At 38.0% G+C, this 21,283-nt stretch overlaps 1 protein-coding gene across 15 annotated transcripts in view; it reads left to right on the forward strand.

The window, feature by feature from the left end:
- Positions 1–21,283, forward strand: part of FHIT (fragile histidine triad diadenosine triphosphatase) — a 1,448,428-nt gene that overhangs the window by 437,843 nt on the left and 989,302 nt on the right. The gene's annotated exons all lie outside the window — the stretch shown is intronic.

Consider the following 21,283-nt stretch of genomic DNA (forward strand, 5'->3'; position numbering starts at 1 on the left):
TTTGTGAGCCTAAGTCAACGACAAGTTAAATGGAACTCTCAATTTGGGCCAGAGCAACCATGAAAGTCCTTAGGAAATGATTCTCCTTCCCTTCTCATTAAGTAGTATCTAGCATAACCATGGTATAAAGCTACTCATTTACGCAGAGCAAATTTTTTACTCAGACATCTACTTATTCACCAAATGTTCATTGAGTGCCTACTATGTGCCAGTTACTCACAGATTATGATCAGAAGGAGCTGTCAGTCTAGAAAAGGAAATATAACAGGCACATAACATACTTTCATTTGTTTGTGGAAATACCGTGGGCATGCCAAGACTGAAGAGATTCATTGCAACTGAATGGCAGGGAAGACTCCTGGTGGAGGTGGAGTTGAAGGAGGGCTTTGGAGGATAGATGGGGTTTGGTCATGCAGGGTTGGGCAGTGAGGGAGAGAGGAAGGAATAGTGAGCAAAGGCTTAGAGGCATAACCCTGGGAAGTTTATGGGGAGATGTGCACTTTGACTGAAATGTAGAATATGCAAAGGTAAATTTTCCTTCATAAGGATGAGCTATCTCAGACTCAGAGGGCTTCCTTCGTAAAGGAGTGATGATATGCTACACACTGTCCTTCACATATTGTTATGTTAACACATCCACACTCATAATAACCCTGCAAGGTATGTGTTAGTATAGTGTTATCCCAATTTATAGTTGGAGAAACTGAGGCATGGGTGGGTTAAATTACTTGCCAGTTACTAGGAAATGGTGGAGCTGGGATTTGAACCTAGACATCCTGGCTCCAGAGTTTTTGCTTATATAAAGGAGGTCTGAGCATCTAAACCAAAGTATGAGGGGGGGGGGGAAGTACTGGATGTCCATAGATTTGCAAATGGGGCAAGATGCAGACCTTTGAGATAGTGGGCAGCTTCTCCTGTTTCCTTGAGCAAAGAGAAGGGCAGAGCCCCTGCTTCAAATAATCATGATGGGGGATCGCAGTGCCCTTGGCCACCTTCCTCTAAGTTATCCATGTTTGCAGCCATTAGTGGAGATAAATCCTCGGTACAGGGAAACAAAAGTGTTTTTCAGGCGCTTTGCTGCCATGGTTAGCCTAGGACAGGGTTATGAAAGGAGCTTTTCTGTGTCTGCTGCCTTCCGGGGTTACATTCTTAGTGAATCTACTGCCTCAAAATGGAGCTTGTTAGTTGCGTGTCATCCAAGGGTGGCAATTAGTTGCATGTGTTTGGTTGGGTGCCAGCTCCCAGGGCACCAGACCTCAGTGGGGGAGCCACTGTTTGTCATGAATTAGTCTTTAAATAAAAGCAAGTTTTTAAAATGGAGCATGCTAATTTGGGTTTTGCTAACCCCCTCTGAAGAAGGCTTGGCCTGTTCGGTGCCAGCTGGCTGAGTTGGCATTCAGCAAGAAACTGGGTCCCTACCAAAAATTGCATTGCTCCCCCCTCCCGCTTTGAGAGCAAAATGGCAGGAAGGAGCTGGTTGGCCCCGAGAAACAAGGTGAAACAAGGTGCAGGGACAACGCAGCAATCGGATGATGAAAGGGAATTGAGCTGCCCTGGTCATACCCGCTTCTCTCACCACCTTAAGAAGAAAAGTCCACCCCTCTCTTTCCCCACTCACGCTGTCCTCAGCCACCCATTCAGTGACTTTCTACATAAAAGCCTTCCTCATCCAATTGCTTATACACTGCACCTTTTATACTCTTCCAAGTCATACTTAAGGGATTATCACTGCAGCTTTTAACTTCCCTGAGAAAGAGCTGAATGAGCGTGAATGGGGCGGAAGAGTCTTCAGTGAGAAAGTGTCCCCCACCCCAAAATGCTCATAAAACCCCTAATCACGATGTAAGAATGCCATCCTGTTTTTGGTGGCGGCTGGTTACAAATGTGCTCATTAACAATTACTGTACATATAGGCGATAATTACAGGAGTCGTGTCGCACACACAACTCATGGTAATAGAATGTGGGGCAACAACGGGCCCTGGTCGCCTTACTAGGGCGCTTTTTACACACGAAAATCCATCCCACCGATCAAGGTTTTGATTCTTGAAACTCAGCACTTTGCCCAATAAGTGCTAATTGGAAGATTTGTTTTCTTACACTTTCCAGGTGGATAACCTGATCCTGAGTAATGGTGACTGTCATGCAATGAACTGTTGAAAACAGGAACTCTTCAGTTTTTTAATTATCTATTTCGGTTTTGTTTTGCAAACATCCCTTTGTCTTCCAGTAGGTTTGCTCTTTATTGGGAGAGGAGCCTTGTACAAAGGCAAGACAGAAAAGGAATTTAAATAAGGTTTACATTTGTTCTGAAGGTTCAGGAAAGATGGGAGCTTCTTCTCAATATAAATGTTATTTGTGCAGCAATTACTGAGAAATATGAGTCGTCCTAGTTACTAATGTACGTTAAATTTCCTGGAGTGAGATCTTTGTGAAATTTCCTGGAGTGAGATTTTTTTTTTATTTTAACTTGTTTATTTGATGCCAGTGCCTCTGTTCTGCTGAATGTAGCATATTAAGTTTACTAATAAACCCACACCCCATTCCTAAGAGACTCGGCCTGAAAGCCTTCTTGACAGGACAAGAATTTGTTTGCTTGTTTGTTTATAAACGTTGATGCAGAATTGACAATGATGGACATGTTGAATATTTGAGTACCATATATAGTTTTAAGGGGGATCTTATTTTTTCAAGGCAATGCATTTTGCAGTTTCTTTAAATGTGCATTTAATATTTTTGGTCTCGGCAGGACAATGTGTTGCTTTTAAGGATAAGAGCCCGTAATGAGCCCATGAGCTTTTCATTTATGATGTATCTGACAGGATTGCGGTGGATCTGATAGGGGATGCATGGGATTATGTCTGCAATCTGAAAATAAACCAGCTGGTATTCTGGAAACATTCAGAGAACACCGAACACCCCCATGTTAATGGCCCATGGCTTGATCCAACATCTGGATCCAACATCTGGAAAATTCCTGGTAGGGCATTTACATAAGAGTAGGACAGATTAGCCATATTCTCCGTAAATCTAAGGAACCTAATTAATGTGTTGTATACTTCTTATGGCCCAATTCATATATATTTTTTTAACATCTTTATGTTAAACTAATATATTGTCATTTTTACCATGAAAGTCAGCACAAATCATTAATGATTCCAGCAGCTATTTATGTTCTTCTCTTGTCTAGTATATGCCAGTTAACGTGAAATTATTCCTATTAGAGACATGATTGAATGATAGTAACCTGACTGTAACTTGTTGGCAGAAATTCTTTCATAATGACAATAATGAACTATGCTTTGGAGTCCTTGCTGGGCTGTGTTAAACAGGAAGGTTGGATTTTATATGTTTCTAACCATCATGAACAATACTTCCTTTTTTAAAAAATTAATTAATTTCTTTATTTTTGGCTGCGTTGGGTCTTTGTTGCTGCGCATGGGCTTTTCTCTAGTTGCGGCGACTGGGGGTTACTCTTCGTTGTGGTGTGTGGGCTTCTCATTGCGGTGGCTTCTCTTTGTTGTGGAACAAGGCCTCTAGGCACGCAGGCTTCAGTAGTTGTGGCACGTGGGCTCAGTAGCTGTGGCTCACTGGCTCTAGAGCACAGGCTCAGTAGTTGTGGCGGGCGGGCTTAGTTGCTCCGTGGCATGTGGGACCTTCCTGGACCAGGGCTCAAACCCGTGTCCCCTGCATTGGCAGGCAGATTCTTAACCACTTTGCCACCAGGAAAGTCCCATGAACAATACTTCTTAATGACTGTGTGAATTGAAGGAAATGTGCTATCTTGTAAATTTGTTTCAGTGTGGGAACTTATCATTTTTGTTTAATTTGTTGGAGGAAGGAACCACTGTTTGCCATTAAAAATGGTGTTCAGGGACCACTTTGCAATACGCACACGTTATGATCAACAACAGTATATAGAGCCTAGATGAGTTCATCATTGTTCTCCTTATAGACAATATCTGAATTTTTAAGTGAAATTTTCCATATCTATTCATCACTGTAGAATGAAATATTATCATCAATGGCAGTGACTAAGAAAAATACAGAGAGCTTGATACTGCCATGAGATTGATAATTTAATTATCCTTTTTCTTTCACCTAATCTTGATCTGCTAAGGCCACATGATGTGACTGAAAATGCATATCAGGCAGATAGTCCAAGATATCTAAGAGGAGCAGTAAAAAGGACAGCTTTAGCTCTGTGAAAATTCCTGGTAGGGCATTTACATAAGAGTAGGACAGATTAGCCATATTCTCCGTAGATCTAAGGAACCTAATTAATGTGTTGTATACTTCTTATGGCCCAATTCATATATATTTTTTAACATCTTTATTGAAGTATAATTGCTTTACAATGGTGTGTTAGTTTCTGCTTTACAACAGAGTGAATCAGCTGTACATGTATATATATCCCCATATCTCCTCCCTCTTGCATCTCTCTCCCAGCCTCCCTATCCCACCCTTCTAGGTGGTCACAGAGCACTGAGCTGATCTCCCTGTGCTACGCGGCTGCTTCCCACTAGCTATCTATTTTACATTTGGTATATATAAGTCCATGCCACTCTCTTACTTTGTCCCAGGTTACCCTTCCCCCTCCCCGTGTCCTCAAGTCCATTCTCTACGTCTGCGTTTTTGTTCCTGTCCTGACCCTATGTTCTTCAGAACCACTTTTGTTTTTTTAGATTCCATATATACGTGTTAGCATACGGTATTTATTTTTCTCCTTCTGACTTACTTCACTGTATATGACAGTCTCTAGATCGATCCACCTCACTACAAATAACTCAGTTTCGTTTTTTTCTGTGGCTGAGCCAACTCATATTCTTTGTCTCACTTTTTACTCAGGCCATTGCTGTGGAAACCAGCTTAGGGCAGGTGTGACCCGAGGCCTCTTGCCTAAGCTGAATTGGGTCTCCTCATTTTCTGCCTTAGAGCTTCTCTGATACCTTGTGTGAGAGTTATTCAACCATGAAGTAATCCCTGACTAGCGTGGGATGGGAACTGGTGAAGAATTACTGTCCTCTTCCATGCTTTGTTCGCATTATACATATACATCTGAAGCACGTAAGGTTTCTCAGAGAGTTCCAGCCTGACTGAGCCCCAGTTGCCCACAGTGGTGATCAACTTGAGAATATACCCTTCTATTGCATTTTACTCCACATAAGATGCTGTTGGAGCCCCACCAAGATCAACTTTACTGAGTCAGCACATCATGACCCAGCTGCTTGTAGTATTGGATGCAAAGGCCTCACAGATGAACCCTTCTCAAGAGAATTACCTTCTGTTGAGAGGAGCCACCTTCCCCAGAAATATCCACGAGATTCTTCAACTCTTGACAAAGGGCAATCCATAGCCAGTGACTGAAGCTGTCCAAGTGGGATGATACTATGGTGCCATTCATATTCCAGAGCTCTTTGTGGGATCAGGCCAAGGCTAGACTTCAACTAAAGCCACAGATTTTCTTGGCTTCTTCTCACGCCCATCCCACTCCCTTGTTTCCTCACAACTTTCTCCTGAGGGCACTTCTTCAATCAATTACTTGCACAGAAATGCCCACCTCAGGCTCTACTTCTAGGGAATATGATTTAAGACACCTTTCTTCCCTGTTTCACTCTCTATGGTCCCCCACTCCTGTTATCTAGGGCCCTTTCCGCAGGTAAACCACCTTTTAGTAAGACTTTGCTTTAGGCTCTGCTTTCCAGAGTTGGGTGTTAGGGTGGGGTGGGGAACCCAGACTATTACGAAGAACAATTTCAGTATGTTTGGAAGCTTCACTGTGTGCTGCCCACAAGATTAAGTGCACATGGTCCCTTCTGAATGTCCTATTGAGGGAACTTCAATCTAGAAAGAATCAGGCAACGTAAGATTATGCTAGAGTGAATGATTCAGGTAATACATGCAAAAGTTGAGAGATTTATTTTGTGGGACTAAAGATGGTATCAAAGACTTGTTGGAGGAAGTGTACTTGAATCCATGAGAGAAACATTTCGAAGGAGGAGAGAGGTGGCAGAAGGAAATTCAGCTTGGAGAGACATCATGAATAAAAGCTTTGAGTGTGCTTGAAAATCATTAGTTCAAGAGACCCTGACATTGCCACCATCCCTGTGGGAATATAGGCTTCATATACAAGTTGGATATGTCCAGAATGTGCTTTTATTTGTTCTATAGATATCTTTTCTATAACTAGCAGTTCCAGGCATTATGATGGGCACTGGAAGTGATAAAATAGAAATTGTCTCTGCTTGAAAACAACTTGCAGGAGAGCAAATACATAAGCAAACAGGTAAACACATATAATTACAGGGTTTTTTCTAAAGCTCTGAAGGAAATTAACAGTGCAGTGCCATGACAGAAAATAACAAGGGTCACATATGTTAGATTGGGTGGACCAAAAGTCATCCCTGAGAATATGATGTTTAAGCAGAGCTCTAAAGAATGGAAAGTAGTCAGTACTGTAAAAGGCAGTGGAGCAAGGAGGAACATGGCAGCCAGAGGGATGGCATATGCAAAGGTCCTGAGGCAAGAAGTACTTCAATGTATATGAGGTACAAAGAAGACCAGTGTGACTATGTAGTACTGAATAAGGGAGTGCACAAGACAAAGCTGGAAGGTAGGGAGGAGCAGGATTTTAGAGGGCATCATGCTTTTTTATCCTCAATGTAATGGAAAGCAACTGAAGGTCTTTAAGGGCAGAAGTGATAGTTTCCAACTTACGGTTTTAAAATATGACTATTGTGTGAAAAATAGATTGAAGTGGGGGACACAGATAGATGTGGGGAGAGCAATAAAAAAGCTATTGCAGTAATCCATGTGAGAAATGATGATCACCAAGCCTAAGGAGAGTCAATGGATGTGAAGTAGAATTTACTAGAATGTAATTCAGGACAGCAGGGGCCTACTCCCGTGATCACTGTTCTATCCAGGCCTACACCTGAGGTCTGTGAGGGCCCGGGAAAGAGTACAAATGGAGGTCACATACCACCTGTCTAAATATCTAAAAATTATAAATCCAGCTAATAAGCTGTAAAAGAAATGCTTTTTTATCCTTCTACCATGACAATATAACTCTTCAGCAACAAAATCCAAAAGTATAGGTAAAGCTATCATTTTTATATGATTGAAAATTGGCAAAATATCAAAGATAACTGAATATGATTATTGTTGCACATGTTCTGTTATTAGGGATGATATTTGGATGGATTAAAGGCAGAAATAATTCATACATTATTACATATTTATTCCAAAGAAGTGATTTTTCTTATCTTCGTTTCAGTAAAATAAATATGGTGTTATAATCAACTTAAAAAATTTTTTTTTAACATAATTGTGTCCATTGGCAGTAATGATTTAATGCAGGAGTTTGCAGCTATGGCCTAGGGGCCAAGTTTGGCCATGCTCCTTCATTTACATATTACCTATGGTACCTTTTGTGCTATAATGGCAGAAATGAGCAGTTGCAACAGTCCAAAATGTTTGCTGCCGGGTCCCTTACAGAAAAATTTGCTGACCTCTGAGCTAAAGAATTAAAAACTAAACTGCATGTGTATTCACAATGTGTAAAATTTGAATTTATTTTCATTAAGCCTCTCAATTAATTATAAAAAAATTAGAAAGGTTATTTTTTGAATGTTTTTTAAAAAGTTACATTTCTTGTAAAATATTCAAAATTACTTATTAGAATTAAAGGGCAAAATGTAGAGTACGTTAACTAATATAAACATGTTAACTCAATTTAAATATGCTAGATTTTAATTTTTTACCGTATTTTGACATTTTAGTTAAATCTTATTAGTTTTATAAAAATAAAATAATTTCCGGTTTTATGTCAGTGTCTGTCTAGTTGCAATCTATTATCTAATATCAGTGTAAAGAACTGATATCAGATTTCATACATGTCATGCTGTGACCTTCATATATTCAAGTTTTAGAAAAGTGCGTGTTATTTAATGTTGCAAAATGTACATAAACCACTATGTACTGCTGGAATTTGTGAGACCTCTGAAACTATGAAAGGGCACCAGAAGATTCTGATAAAAGAAGAAAATATACGTATAGCACGACTGGGAACTTAGTTTTTTTAATGCAAGACTGTTGCCTTCGTGCTAGCTGAGTGGAAGGATCTGACAAATTAATTTGTCTTTCTTTGATTTAAGCCCTCCCACTGCTCGAATCCTGCCCACACCACATAGCAGTGTGCATCTCTGTTGCCTGCAGTTTTGCACTTGCACAGCCCACAACCCACAACTCTTCCTGGCATTCAGACTCAGTCACCTTTTCTTCAATGATATCGAGCAAGAGAGGTCGAGAAGCACTTTCCCAGGGCATTAAACCTCATTAAGCACACGAATAGAAGTTACTAGTTGTATTTTACAAGAACCAAGCACCAAATCCTAAGTAACAGGGTCGTGATGTGTTTTCTCATCATTTTTGGTGGAGATATGTTTGTGATTTGGAGGCCCTCTAAAGTGTGGGGTTCAGGATATATCAAATGATAAAGTAATGTAATACACAATGTGCAAACTATAGAAATGCAAGGAGAAATAAACGGAAACATAATAGAGGATATTAAATGCTAAATCTATGGAAAATCAAGTAGATAAAAAATAATCTGATCAAAATAATTGATAAAGATGAACTAGATAGTAATATCTAAATTTAGACCCTGATAAGAGAGAATGTATCTTCTTTTCATGGGCCTTTGGAAAATTTGCAATGCATGGCCTTTATAGGTTACAAAGACATCACAGGGGATTTCAAGAAGCCCTCATCACCTGATTACAATGCAATAAACTAGAAATTCATTATCAAAATCTTATAATCTAGACATTTAAAATACTTTGATAAGCAACTCTTAATTCAAAGGCACATTCAAAACCCAACTTGAAAAATATATAGACACCATTGAAAATTAAAATGTAACACATGTAAACTTATGGGCTACAGCTGAACCCATGTTTAGAAGAGAATCTATAGCCTTAAACACCTGAGTAACAAAAAAATAACAAAAAATAAAGTGTATTAATTATTCTGTTCAGGCTGCTGTAACAAAATACCACAGACTAGGTTGCAGAAACAGCAAACATTTATTTCCCACAGTTCTGGAAGTGAGGACCCACTTCCTGGTTTACAGAGGTAGTCTTCTTGCTATTTCCTCACATGGAGGAAAGGACTAGAGAACTCTCTGGTGTCTCTTTCGTAAGGACAGTAATCCACTCATGAAGCTCCACTCTTATGACCTAATCACCTCCCAAAGGTCCCACCTCCAAATACCATCACATTGGGGATTAAGTTTCAACATATGGATTTTGGGGGGATATATTCATTACATAACATAAAGAAATTAAACATCAGATTTAAGAAAAGAGCAATAAAATAAACAAGGAATACAGCGAGAGCCAAATAATACAGACAAGGTCAAAAATTAAGTTTCCTAATTTAAAAACAAATCCAGTTTAAGTATTATGAATAAACCCAAGTGCTATTTCTTTGAATATAGTGCTACACAATGAAATAATCCACATGATATCCCGATCAAGGGGAAGATAGGGAGCACAAAAATACAAAATTAAAAGTGTAAAGGGAGAAATGAATGTGGCTAAGGAAGCCACTGAAAGAGTCAAAGGAGAACCTTTGCAAAATATTTTGCATATAACTTTGAAAATCTTGATGGAATGGATTTTTTTAATAGGTAAATAAGTTACCCAAGAAAAAAGAGAAAAACTTTAATAACATTGGAAAAATCTGAAGTTATCAAAGATCTGAAAAAGCCCCAGGTCTTTACGCTTTAAGACGCAAATTGTTTTGAACTTTTAAGAAATAGATAATGATAATGCTATTTAAAATGAGAACTGGTAAGAGTAATTTTATATCTGCATAATGGAATGCTGTGCATTCATTAGATAGGGCACAGAGGTCCTGTGTATGGCTGTGGGATAATCTCCAAAATATATTAAGGGGGAAAAACAGCAAGATACAGAGCACTGCATCTATTATATAATCACATGGGTAAATCTCTATATGTGTGTGGGGACATGTGTGTGCATGTATATGTATGTGTAATATCTGTAAAGGAATACAAAAGCACCTGATAATAGTTGCCTCTGGAGAAGGGAACTAGGCAGCTGGAAGACAGATAGAAGGCAGATACTTTTTAATTTGTGCCATTCTGTACTTTTTTGAATTTGATATTATGTACATATACCACATAGTCAAAGAATTATAAAAACAAACAAAATTATCTTTAACACAAGGAAGGAAAACTGCTGATGTGTTTTAGGAAGTCAGCATCACACAGATACCAAAGTCCGACAAAGACAGCACAAAGTAGAAGACTATAAATCTTCTCCTTCATGGACTCATTATAAAAACTGACACAAAAAGTTAGTAAACAGGGCAGACAGCAGAAGCAAGAAGAACTACAATCCAGCAGCCTGTGGAATAAAAACCACATTCACAGAAAGATAGACAAGACTAAAAGGCAGAGGGCTATCTATGTACCAGATGAAGGAACAAGATAAAACAGAAAAACAACTAATCGAAGTGGAGATAGGCAGCCTTCCAGAAAAAGAATTCAGAATAATGATAGTGAAGATGATCCAGGAACTCAGAAAAAGAATGGAAGCACAGATGAGAAGATGCAAGAAATGTTTAACAAAGATTTAGAAGAATTAAAGAACAAACAAACAGAGATGAACAATGCAATAACTGAAATGAAAACTACACTAGAAGGAATCAGTAGCAGAATAACCGAGGCAGAGAATGGATAAGTGACCTGGAAGACAGAATGGTGGAATTCACTGCTACAGAACAGAATAAAGAAAAATGAATGAAAAGAAATGAAGGCAGCTTAAGAGACCTCTGGGACAACATTAAATGCAAGCATGCGCATTATAGGGGTCCCAGAAGGAGAAGAGAGAGAGAAAGGACCAGAGAAAATATCTGAAGAGATTATAGTCGAAAACTTCCCTAACATGGGAAAGGAAATAGCCACCCAAGTTCAGGAAGCACAGCAAGTCCCATTCAGGATAAACCCAAGGAGAAACACGCCGAGACACATAGTAATCAAATTGGCAAAAATTAAAGACAAAGAAAAATTATTGAAAGCAGCAGGGGAAAAACGACAAATAACATAAAAGGGAACTCCCATAAGGTTAACAGCTGATTTCTCAGCAGAAACTCTACAAGCCAGAAGGGAGTGGCATGATATACTTAAAGTGATGAAAGGGAAGAACCTACAACCAAGATTACTCTACCCAGCAAGGATCTCATTCAGATTCAATGGAGAAATCAAAAGCTTTACAGGCAAGCAAAAGCTAAGAGAATTCAGCAGCACCAAACCAGCTCTACAACAAATGCTAAAGGAACTTTTCTAAGTGGGAAACACAAGAGAAGAAAAGGACCTACAAAAACAAACACAAAACAATTAAGAAAATGGTAATAGGAACATACATATCGATAATTACCTCAAGCATGAATGGATTAAATGCCCCAACCAAAAGACACAGGCTTGCTGAATGGATATAAAAACAAGACCCATATATATGCTGTCCTCAAGAGCCCCACTTCAGACCTAGGGACACATACAGATGGAAATTGAGGGGATGGAAAAAGATATTCCATGCAAATGGAAATCAAAAGAAAGTTAGAGTAGCTGTACTCATATCAGATAAAACAGACTTTAAAATAAAGAATGTTACAAGAGGCAAGAAAGGACACTCATAATGATCAAGGGATCCATCCAAGAAAAGATATAACATTTATAAATATATATGCACCCAACATAGGAGCACCTCAATACATAAGGCAACTGCTAACAGCTATAAAAGGGGAAATCGACAGTAACATAATAATAGTGGGGGACTTTAACACCTCACTTACACCAATGGACAGATCATCCAAAATGAAAATAAATAAGGAAACAGAAGCTTTAAATGACACAATAGACCAGATAGATTTAATTAATATTTATAGGATATTCCATCCAAAAACAGCAGATTACACTTTCTTCTCAAGTGCGCACGGAACATTCTCCAGGATAGATCATATCTTCGGTCACAAATCAAGCCTCAGTAAATTTAAGAAAATTGAAATCATAGCAAGCATCTTTTCTGACCACAATGCTATGAGATTAGAAATCAATTACAGTGAAAAAAAAAAACAAACACATGGAGGCTAAACAATACGTTACTAAATAACCAAGAGATCACAGAAGAAATCAAAGAGGAAATCAAAAAATACCTAGAGACAAATGACAATGAAAACACGATAATCCAAAACCTGTGGATGCAGCAAAAGCACTTCTAATAGGGAACTTTATAGCTATGCAAGCCTACCTCAAGAAACAAGAAAAATCTCAAATAAAGGATCTAACCTTAACCCTAAAGGAACTAGAGAAAGAAGAATAAACAAAACCCAAAGTTAGCAGAAGAAAAGAAATCATCAAGATCAGAGCAGAAATAAATGAAATAGAAACAAGAAAGCAATAGCAAAGATCAATAAAACTGAAAGCTGGTTCTTTGAGAAGATAAACAAAATTGATAAACCATTAGCCAGACTCATCAAGAAAAAGAGGGAGAGGACTCAAGTCCATAAAATTAGAAATGAAAAAGGAGAAACTACAACAGACACCACAGAAATACAAAGCATCCTAAGAGACTACTACAAGCAACTCTATGCCAACAAAGTGGACAACCTGGAAGAAATGGACAAATTCTTAGAAAGGTATAACCTTCCAAGACTGAACCAGGAAGAAATAGAAAATATGAACAGACCAATCACAAGTAATGAAATTGAAACTGGGATTAACAATCTTCCAACAAACAAAAGTCCAGGACCAGATGGCTTCACAGGTGAATTCTATCAAACATTAGAGAAGAGCTAACACCCATCCTTCTCAAACTCTTCCAAAAATTTTCAGAGGAAGGAACACTCCCAAACTCATTCTATGAGGCCACCATCACCCTGATACCAAAACCAGACAAAGGTACTACAAAAAAAGAAAATTACAGACCAATATCACTGATGAATATAGATGCAAAAATTCTCAACAAAATACTAGCAAACAGAATCCAACAACACATTAAAAGGATCACACACCATGATCAAGTGGGTTTTATCCCTGGCATGCAAGGATTCTTCAATATACGCAAATCAATCAATGTGATACACCATATTAACAAATTGAAGTAAAAACCATATGATCATCTCAATAGATGCAGAAAAAGCTTTTGACAAAATTCAACACCCATTTATGACAAAATCTCTCCAGAAAGTGGGCATAGAGGGAAACTACCTCAACATAATAAAGGCCATATACGACAAACCCACAGCAAACATCATTCTCAATGGTGAAAAACTGAAAGCATTTCCTCTAAGATCAAGAACGAGACAAGGATGTCCACTCTCACCACTATTATTCAACATAGTTTTGGAAGTCCTAGTCACGGCAATGAGAAGGAAAAGAATTAAAAGGAATCCGAATTGGAAAAGAAGAAGTAAAACTGTCACTGTTTGCTGATGACATGGTAGTATACACAGAGAATCCTAAAAATGCCACCAGAAAACTACTAGAGCTAATCAATGAATTGGGTAAAGTTGCAGAATACAAAATTAATGCACAGAAATCTCTTGCATTCCTATACACTAATGATGAGAAATCTGAAAGAGAAATTAAGGAAACACTCCCCTTTACCATTGTAACACAAAGAATAAAATACCTAGGAATAAACCTACCTAGGGAGACAAAAGACCTGTATGCAGAAAACTATGACACTGATGAAAGAAATTAAAGATGATACCAACAGATGGAGAGATATACCATGTTCTTGGATTAGATGAATCAATAGTGTGAAAATGACTATACTATCCAAAGCAATCAACAGATTCAATGCAATCCCTATCAAACTACCAATGGCATTTTTCAAAGAACTAGAACAAAAAATTGCACAATTTGTATGGAAACACAAAGGACCCTGAATAGCCAAAGCAACCTTGAGAAAGAAAAACGGAGCTGGAGAAATCAGGCAGCTGGACTTTAGACTACACTACAAAGCTACAGTAATCAAGACAATATGGTACTGGCACAAAAACAGAAATATAGATCAATGGAACATCATAGGAAGCCCAGAGATAAACCCAAGCACATATGGTCACATTATCTTTAATAAAGGAGGCAAGAGTATACAATGGAGAAAAGACAGCCTCTTCAATAAGTGGTGCTGGGAAAACTGGACAGCTACATGTAAAAGAATGAAATTAGAGCACTACCTAACACCATACACAAAAATAAACTCCAAATGGATTAAAGACCTAAATGTCAGGGCTTCCCTGGTGGCGCAGTGGTTGGGAGTCTACCTGCCGACTCAGGGGACACGGGTTCGTGTTCCGGTCTGGGAGGATCCCACATGTCGCGGAGCGGCTGGGCCCCTGAGCCGTGGCCGCTGAACCTGCGCCTGTGCTCTGCAGTGGGAGAGGCCACAACAGTGAGAGGCCCGCGTACCGCAAAAAAAGGAGAAAAAAAAGAAAAAGACCTAAATGTAAGGCCAGACACTATCAAACTCTTAGAGGAAAACACAGGCAGAACACTCTATGACATAAATCACAGCAAGATCCTTTTTGACCCACCTGCTAGAGAAATGGAAAGAAAAACAAAAATAAAGAAGTGGGACGTAATGAAATGTCAAAACTTCTGCACAGGAAAGGAAACCATAAACAAGACGAAAAGACAACCCTCAGAATGGGAGAAAATATTTGCAAACAAATCAATGGACAAAGGATTAATCTCCAAAATATACAAGCAGCTCATGCACCTCAATATCAAAAAACAAACAACCCAATCGAAAAATGAGCAGAAGACCTAAATAGACATTTCTCCAAAGAAGACATACAGATGACCAAGAAGCACATGAAAAGCTGCTGAGCATCACTAATTATTAGAGAAATGCAAATCAAAACTACAATGAGTTATCACCTCACACCAGTTAGAATGGGCATCATCAGAAAATCTACAAACAACACATGCTAGAGTGGTTATGGAGGAAAGGGCACCCTCTTGCACTGCTGGTTGGAATGTAAATTGATACAGTCACTATGGAGAAGAGTATGGAGGTTCCTTAAAAAACTAAAAATAGAATTACCATATGATCCAGCAATCCCACTACTAGGCATATACCCTGAGAAAACGAGTCAAAAAGACACATGCACCCCAATATTCATTGCAGCACTATTTATAATAGCCAGGACATGGAAGCAACCTAAGTGTCCATCGACAGATGAATGGATAAAGAAGTGGTACGTATACATTGGAATATTACTCAGCCATAAAAAGGAATGAAATTGAGTCATTTGTTGAGACATGGCTGGATCTAGAGACTGTCATACAGAGTGAAATAAGTCAGAAAGAGAAAAACAAGTATCGTATATTAACACATATATGTGGAACCTAGAAAAATGGTACAGATGAACGGGTTTGCAGTGCAGAAATCGAGACACAGATGTAGAGAACAAATGTATCGACACCAAAGGGGGAACGCCACGGGGGGTGGGGATGGTGGTGTACTGAACTGGGCGATTGGGATTGACATGTATACACTGATGTGTATAAAATTGATGACTAATAAGAACCTGCTGTATAGAAAAGAAATAAAATTTAAAAATTTAGGGCTTCCCTGATGGCGCAGTGGTTGAGAGTCTGCCTGCCAATGCAGGAGACACGGGTTCAAGCCCTGGTCCGGGAAGATCCCACATGCCACGGAGCAACTGAGCCCGTGCACCACAACTACTGAGCCTGCGCTCTAGAGCCCGCGAGCCACAACTACCGAGCCCGCGTGCCACAACTACTGAAGCCTGAGTGCCTAGAGCCCGTGCTCCTCAACGAGAAGCCACTGCAATGAGAAGCCCGCGTGCCACAACGAAGAGTAGCCCCTGCTCGCTGCAACTAGAGAAAGCCTGTGCACAGCAACGAAGACCCAAAGCAGCCAAAAATAAATAAATAAAATTAATAAAAAAAAAAAAAAAAAAAAATTTAAAAATTTAAAAAAAACAAACTAAACTTTCTTTGGGTTATTTGTATGGAAATATGTTAATATCAATGTTTCAGACATTACATGAAATTCCTAAAAATCTTATATGTTCTGGTATAATGTTATAAGTCATAATTCTATTTAATACTTTAAAATGTATATCTCAGAAATAACTAAATTTCCTTGTCAATTGCATTATTATGAACTTTCACCAAATCTTTAACCGTTGTCATTTTTAAGTCTTTTGTCATTTACAGACAGTTCTGGGTGTACTCTGATTCTTTTGCAAAAATGTTCCTGTAAAAGGGTTTCATCTTCAAGGAATTCATGGAAAAGACTCTGACAAGTACAGGTTTCTGGTAACTGACTATACTGCTGAACTGAATGAATAAGCATTTTCAGAACTCTAATGGAAAACTGATGAGTTCATAAAAGTGCTAACAAACATCAAATGACAAAAAAATTAATTACATGGGACTGAGTGAACTGATGAGGATGATTATAATTTTTGTGACTTTCTGTTTGAATAATAAAAAAAAGTTAGTAAATATGATTCACCACATTATTAAAAGAATATTAGCCCTATCAAAAAGGGTGCTTATTCCCAGAATGCAAGGATGTTTTGATAATAGGTAATGTATTAATATACTCTTTTTTATTAAAATACATTTGACTAATAACATTGTGTAAAATTAAAGTGTACAAGTTGATTTGATACATTTATATATTGTAATATGATTGCCTTTGTAGCAATAATTAGAACCTGTATCATGCCACATAATTACCATTTCTTTTTAGTGGTTGGAATAATTAATATCTAGTCTTTTAGCAAGTTTGATCATTATAATACACTATGTTGTCCATATTCACTATACTGTGCATTAGATCTCTAGGACTTACTACTTATTGCAAATTTGTACCCTTAAACAATATTTCAACAACATTAAGAATATTAATCTACTCTTAACCACTATCTACATTACCTCTCAAGTGGTAGAGTGCTGGGTGCTCAGCTGTCATCCATCTATAACTATAGTTATATATCTTCCTAATGCATTTTATCAATTCTAAAATGCTGTCAATTGTAAGATATCCTGATTTCAGAAATGTTAAAACGTGAAAAACTGTTTTTCTTAGAATCAATAAAGTTTAGTATCCATCCTTCCATCCATCCATCCATCCATCCACCAATCCATCCATCCACGCATCCATCCATCCTTCCATCCATCCATTTTTCCTTTCCTCCCTTCCTCTTCCCTATCTACCTATTATATCTATCTATCTAGACTATTTCCAAGATATGTTTTTAAGTGAAAAGTAAGAAATAGAACAGGGGCTTCCCTGGTGGCACTGTGGTTAAGAATCTGCCTGCCAATGCAGGGGACACAGGTTCAAGCCCTGGTCCAGGAAGATCCCACATGCCACGGAGCAACTAAGCCCATATGCCACAACTACTGAGCCTACGCTCTAGAGCCCATGAGCCACAAGTACTGAGCCCACGTGCCACACCTACTGAAATCCACACACCTAGAGCCAGTGCTCTGCAGTAAGATAGGCCACCACAATGAGAAGCCCGTGCACTGCAACGAAGAGTAACTCCCGCTAGCCACAACTAGAGAAAGCCCACACACAGCAACGAAAACCCAATGCAGCCAAAAATAAATTAATTAAATAAATAAAATTTAAAAAATAGAACAGTTTGTATACTATAGTCCAATCTATATATTTACAGAATAATATGTTTTATTGAGAAATAGTTGATGTACAATATTATATAAGTTACAGGTGTACAAGATAGTAATTCACAATTTTTAAAGTTTATACTCTATAGTTATTATAAAATATTGGCTATATTCCCTGTGTTGTACCATATATCCTTGTAACTTATTCATTTTATCTATAATAGTTTGTACCTCTTAATCTCCTACCACTATTTTGCCCCTTCCCCCTCCCCTTTCCCTGCTGATAACCTCTAGTTTGTTCTCTATATCTGTGAGTCTGTTTCCTTTTTGTTATATTCACTAGTTTGTTATATTTTTTAGATTTCACATATAAGTGATACCATACAGTATTTGTCTTTCTCTGACTTATTTCACTTAACACAATACCTTCCAAGTCCATCCATGTTGTTGCAAATGGCAAATTTTCATTCGTTTTTATGGCTGAGTAGTATTCCACTGTGTGTGTGTGTGTGTGTGTGTGTGTATCACATCTTCTTTATCCATTCATCTGTTGATGGACATTTTCGTTGCTTCCGTATCTTAGCCATTGTAAAGAATGCTGCTTTGAGCATTGGGGTGCATGTATCTTTTCAAATTAGTGTTTTTGTTCTTTTTGGATATATACCCAGGAGTGGAATTGCTTGCTGGGTAAACTAAGCTATTTTTAGTTTTTTTAAGAAACCTCCATCCTGTTTTCCACAGTGGCTGCACCAATTTACTTTCCCGCCAACAGTGTACGAGGGTTCCCTTTTCTCCACATCCTTGCCAACATTTGTTATTTGTGGTCTTTTTGATGGTAGCCATTCTGACTGGTGTGAGGTGATACTCATTGTAGTTTTAATTTGCATTTCTCTGATGATTAATTATATTGAGCATCTTCTCATGTGCGTGTTGACCATCCATATGTGTTCTTTGGAAAAATGTCTATTCAGGTCTTCTGCCCATTTTTTGAGTAGGTTATTTTTTTTTTTTTTTGATGTTGAGTTATATGAGTTTTTTATTTATTTTGGATATTAACCCCTTGTTGGTCATGAGCAAATATTTTCTCCCATTCAGTAGGTGTCTTTTTCTTTTTTGTCAATGGTTTTGCTATGCAAAAGTTTTAAAATCTAATTAGGTCCCATTTGTTTATTTTTGCTTTTATTTCCTTTGCTTTAAGAAATAGATCCAAAAAAATATTGTACCATTTATGTCAAAGAGTGTTCTGCCTATGTTTTGTTCTAGGAGCTTTATAGTATACATTTAAGTCTTTAATCCATTTTGAGTTTATTTTTGTATATGGAGTGAGAAAATGTTTCAATGTTGTACTTTTATGTGTAGCTGTCCATTTTCCCAGCACCACTTATTAAAGAGACTGTCTTTTCTCCATTGTATATCCTTGCCTCCTTTGTCATAGATTAATTGATCATAAGTGCATGGGTTTATTTCTGGGCTGTCTATCCTGTTCCATTGATCTGTGTTTCTGTTTTTGTGCCAGTACCATACTGTTTTGATTACTATAGCTTTGTAGCATAGTCTTAAGTCAGGGAGTGTAATTCCTCCAGCTCTGTTCTTCTTTCTCAAGATTGTTTTAGCTCTTTGGGGTCTTTTGTGTTTTCATACAAATTTCAAAATTATTTGTTTTAGTTCTGTGAAAAATGCCCTTGGTATTTTGATAGGAATTGCATAGACTCTGTAGATTGCCTTCGGTAGTATGGTCATTTTGACAATATTAATTCTTCCAATCCATGAACACAGTATATCTTTCCATCTGCTTGTGTCATCTTCAACTTCTTTCATCAGTGTCTTATACTTTTTTGTGGTACAGGTCTTTTGCCTCCTTAGGTAGGGTTATTCCTAAGTATTTTATTCTTTTTGATGCGATGGTAAATAGTATTGTTTCCTTAATTTCTGCATCTGATTCTGAAACCTAACACATGTGTGTTTTACTTTGATTTTTTAGGTTTAAGAAAACAAAATTTTAAATGTCCTATATATGTATACATATGTATATGAAAGAAATAACATAGAGTGGAATCAAATTATATTGAGACAGCAAGGAAATGAGAGGACTGGCTTCCTTCCAGTGGGCCTTCTTATGTCTTACAGACACTAGAATCTTTTACTTTTATTTTTTTAACCTGACTTCAGTCTCTGCTATTCTACTTTCAGTAAAAGGACATCTGCCCACCTTCAGCACAGCCATTCATTTTCCTGTACATACTTAGATAACTATTCAGCTACTCATAGCTAATATATTAGACAAGTTACTAACAACTTTTGCCTTCTGGTTTCTTCTTGGTAAAACAAACTATCAATTCTCAGAGTGAAAAAAAAAGAAATTGTGTTATTGAAGGATAGCATCAAGATGGAATTAGTAATGGCTACAAAGAACTCTCCCTACTTTAAGACAGTTCAGTATTGTTTATCAGTAGTGGGCCTCAGTGGGCAAGTGAATTACCAAGAAGCACTTTTCTTTTAGATTGCATTGGTGCCTGTGCGTCCAGAATCCATTGTCAAATAAAGCCTGTCATTTGGGTGCAGCATCTTTGCATTTTTAATCATGTTTTATCTCCCAGTTGCCAGTTTGCAACAGGTCTGCTGGTCAGTGTGGACTAGCAAGGCTATGTTGCAAATGTTTTATGCTCCTCAGGCAGTTTATTTATTCTGGTAATTGTTGCAGTATTTGTAATCTTCCTGTCTTTATCCTTAATGTGTGCCTGCACTTAGAACCATAAATTTCTCTGGATTTGAGTGGCTGTCGACAGCATGGTTTTAACTGTAACACACTCTGTGTGTGTGTGTATGTGTGTGTATACGCACATCTATATACATGGATTTTTATTCTCACACCCACAAACAGGGTAATTTATAGCATAACACACGTACAGGCTTTAAAAAAAAAAAAAAAATCCCAGCGCCTATCATTAACAGCTGAGTGTTTTCTCTGTAATGTAGTGCTGGGTATTACAGGGGAAACCCCCATCAAATGTGTTTATTTATGCAGAAGTAAGGTGAGGAGGTCTTGGGCAGGAAGCTATCAGATTGGAGCCTGCTTCTTCTGCTGTCGGGACATCTCCCAACAGCCCCTGAGAGAGGTCACCAAATCTTCTGGCCCACTATGCCTTTGTTAGGAACCAGACCGCCATCAGCAAGATCTGAAAACTGACTCATCAGTGAGTAACAATGGGGAGACACCAATTTTGAGAAGAGGCGTATATACCATTGAAGACAACAAAATAGTGAAGTATTGCTTACATTCTGTTTCTGTTCTTTTTACATATTTAATAAGGATGCTGTCTACTGCTGATGATCTGACTTTGTTAGAATTTACTTTGCCTTTTTAAAGGGAGACAAAGATTTAGGAAAGTGAGACTTACCTGGGGATTGTCTCGTTCATACTAGCCCTCACATTATTCAGGGTTGGCAGTTTTTGATTCTTGACTTGAAATCTATTTTTAGCTCATGAAGTTGGGTACTGGGTGCCTCAGGCATCTTCTCTTGTCTTCATATTTTGTTATAAGTACTAGTTTTATCTCTCCTGTCAGATTTTAAGCTTCTT

This window comes from Orcinus orca, chromosome 10, assembly GCF_937001465.1.
Source record: "Orcinus orca chromosome 10, mOrcOrc1.1, whole genome shotgun sequence".
Taxonomy (NCBI): Eukaryota; Metazoa; Chordata; class Mammalia; order Artiodactyla; family Delphinidae; genus Orcinus; species Orcinus orca.